This window comes from Echiichthys vipera, assembly GCF_963691815.1.
Source record: "Echiichthys vipera genome assembly, chromosome: 8".
In the NCBI taxonomy this organism is placed as follows: domain Eukaryota; kingdom Metazoa; phylum Chordata; class Actinopteri; order Perciformes; family Trachinidae; genus Echiichthys; species Echiichthys vipera.
Window position 1 is genome coordinate 5,357,429 of NC_139833.1, and position 3,986 is coordinate 5,361,414.

The following is a 3,986-nucleotide window of genomic DNA, read 5'->3' on the forward strand; positions in this document are numbered from 1 at the left end:
GTGAGAGTGAAAGTGTCTGAGAATTTAAGTAGGGAAGAGAAAGATGTGTGTGTGTGTGTGTGTGTGTCAACCCAAGTAAATCTGTCGCCTTGTTTCCGTTAAACTGTCAAGTGATTTTAAAGCAAACCTTTGAAATGTGTATTAGTTGTGTTTCCATCAGCTAGTTTGGAGCAAATACACTAGGCAACAGTGAAGTTTGACCTGGAGTTAGCACCATCAGCTCTACTTGGCTTTAATCCAAGAAGAAGTGGAGGTTGCTCCTATCTAAATACAGAGAGATCTTCAGGAATTTGGTTAAACTGGGCAAGTTTGTTCTTTCATGTCAGCTAGTATTGGCCAAGTTTGACGCTGTCTGGAGATTAAACCTGTAATACTGTCGTAGAAGTATAAAGTAGTATCAAATGGAAGTACCTACCACAGGACCGCAATATCGTACTTAAGGAGGACGGTAAATGTACTTAGTATTTGGTTATCTGTTAGTGAGTATCTAAGAATTTCTGTCTGCTGCACCTGCCTGAACTAGTGTGTATGTCTTTCGTGTGTGTGTGTGTGTGTGTGTGTGTGTGTGTGTGTGTGTGTAGGCAGGAGAATGGCGGTGCTCTGGTCCATACTGGGATGACTGGGATGGTGTTGACAGTGCTTTGCTCTCTCCATATTTGTACATGGTTAGTGTGTCAAGACAAGCCAAGGAGCTCCGAGATAAGGAGAGATGTCTGGAGGATGTGTGTGTGTGTATGTGTGTGTGTGTGTGTGTGTGTGTGTGTGTGTGTGTGTGTGTGTGTGTATTCACATACTCAAGGTGTATTAACTGTATTACTTTTTCCTTTCATTTGCATGTCTACTGAGCTTTAAGCCCCAATCCAGCTCTTTACTTTAAAGCTGTTTTTTTCTATCAAATTCAATAAAAGGACTTCCTGTTAATCAGCCAATGAGATGACAGAGCTGCAGAATGTCATGGCACACTGTCAGTCCTGATTTCATTAGCAGGCTGGATAAGAGACATGAGGCTACGCAGAAAAAGGGAAAGATAATGCAAACTAAGTGTCATAAGCTCTTTTTTCAACATTTACCAATTCTATATAATAAAATAATAAAGTACAAATTAACATCTCAGTTTAAAAGGAAATCAAAAAGAACCCTTAAATAAAAATACACAAGGTCCAAAAAAAAAAAAATCACAGGTTTTGTATCGTTCCCCCTCTTTAGATCATTGTACGGTCATTCTCTGTTTGTCAGAAATGTTCAGGGCCTTCAGATAAAACACACGTAGCATGTTTGATCTATTTTGTCTCTAGTAAGTTTTATCAATGCAAAGAGTCTGGTGAGCTCGTGTAATTACCATCATAGCTTCATTATTACATACATTTAGCTGATTGTTTCATCCAAAGCGACATGCAATATGTGCATTCAAACAAAAAGCTGCTACTTAAAAAGTGAAAGTATCATAGAATCATGTACACCATAGAGTGTATGCAAAATGGACGTAGCATACCCCTCAGGGTCCGTTCTCTCAACTTGATTCAATCGTACTCGTCTACGGGAGTCGCCATCTTGTCAGACTTTGAGTCCTCCTCATTTCCTCTTACCAAAAAAGGGCATGTATGTGACGTTGGGGGGAGGGGCGTACATCTATCTGGCTGATGTTTACCTCGAGGAGAAGGTAGGGCCAGAGGCTAGCTGTCACTCAAGAGGCCACGCCCCTTATTATTCATAAACTTTAACCTCCAATAAAATAAAAACTTGCCTGGTACAAAAAAATCACCCCCCTCAGTGTTGTCATGGAGATATGACCTAAATATACAGACGAGAATATTTTTGTACCAGGCCTTAAACAGGTTTAATGATGCTGTGAAAACGGCCTGTTTAACATGGGGGTCAATGAGAAACTGCTCTATCACGCAAACTGCCCCTAGTGGACACTCTGGGAACTGCAGTTTTTGGCACTATATTATTGGATCAACCAGGAAGTCGCTGTGGTGGGGACTTGGCACGTATAAATGATTAAATAAGCAAACTTGTACATTTTAGAAAGAAGCTTTATATATTTACTTATTCATTTATTTATAGATATAATGTATATTATTGATTCATGGGCCAGATCTGAGCAGGTGAGTTTTCAGGGGAGTCTGCAGCAGGTGTGTAGGGTTTCTGATTTGACTATGTCCTGGATGCAGGACGGGCCGGTTAGTAGCAGAGACTTGATTAAACCCGGTCCAATGAGCTAATAACTGGAAGTACCTGAGTGCAGGGTCTATAAAACAGTTTGTCACAGTGAAAAAAGAAAATAAAACACTGATAAAACTGTCGAAACAATTCAAACTGGACCTCACGAAGACACACAAACACTCACACACACACACAGTATGCAGTCAGTAATCAGGGAATACGGGAACTGGTCTTAAATGATGGAGATGGATCCTGGTTAACTTATTTACCCATCAGGCTCTGCTTCCTCAAGCCTCAACTCCTTTCTTTTTTTGCTGTTTTAAAAGCTTTTCAGAGTGATAAGCCTCCAGTTTTCTCCCTCCCATGGGATGGATGATGCTGTTGTCAAGGCAACCCTGAGACAACCCACCACCTCCAGACACACTTCCCCCTTTTGGACCAGTGATGTCATTCAAGGCATGGTAGACAGACGGGGGCCACAGCAGGGCACAACGGTGCAAATACACACAACAGAGAGAGAGAGAGAGACACACACACACACGCACACACACACACACACACGCACACACACACACAAACACGCACACACACACACACACACACACACGCACACACTTATCAGGATCTCAGAGACATGGAGGACAGTGTCTCCATCAGTGTCCTTGTGTGTTTTTGGGGGGTTGTGGTTGGTGGAGCAGTGGTGGGACAGGAGGTGTGTGTGTGGGGGCTGATAAGTGGGGGATGTCAGCCCCCTCACTCGGAGCTGACAGGACAGACAGACAGAGAGGATACAGTAGATTATATCTGTGTTCTATAGTGAGGACTTCTAGCGGCGACAATGACGCTGATACGCTGTAACGTGAACTAACACAGAGGCACTTTGGAGTATTTTGCCAGGTGTTTATACGTCTGTTTGTTTGTCAGCAACCAATAGCGTCCTAACCATGCCTTTTCAGACGTCTCCTGTCGGAACAAATATAGCTCTTAAAATGATAATTATGGTTAACACTCAGTGGGTCTGCAGAGCTCGGTTATCAGCTTTCCTCCAGGTGATAAAACTGTGTAACTCCTGTGAACAGCACTTCCTGCAACAGACCTGCCGAAGGAGATCTGCTGTTTATCTCGCTGATAGGCCAGACTCCAGGAAAAAAAAAGTGTTGAGAACAGCAGCGTCTTATTCTGTCATTCCTCACACACACACACACACACACACACACACACACACACACACACACACACACACACACACACACACACACACACACACACACACACACACACACACAGCAGCAGCAGCCGCAGCACATCAGAGTGTCGATGTCTGTAGCTGGTCCAGAGAACCAGACTAAAAAATAATAGTATAAGGGGGAAAAAACATTAACAGGGTTTGTGAACATGGGGTAAAAATGCGCTTTTGAAGCCCTTTCCTAAATGAAATAAATATCTAAACAAACTAAGATTTAATACTGAGAAATGAGAACCTCGTTTACGCTACAGCGACTTTTAAGCTGCAGCAGTTTCTACCTGTGACGGTATACGTTCATGGGAAAATGACATGGTTTAACAAGTGTACGCAGACGTCAACTAAACACCAAACACCAATGCTCCCATCCTCAAATACACGGATGAAACACACAACATGAGACACGCTTGTGAGCTGAAACAGGGCATCAAAGGATTTTCGCTCAATGTTGCTCCAATGAAAAAATATGGGCTACTATATCTAATTCATATCAAAGCATATCATCAGAAATATTTGGTTTTTCAAAAATACAGTTGTCATGATCGGGTGAGTTTGTTATAGAGACCAAAACCATTTT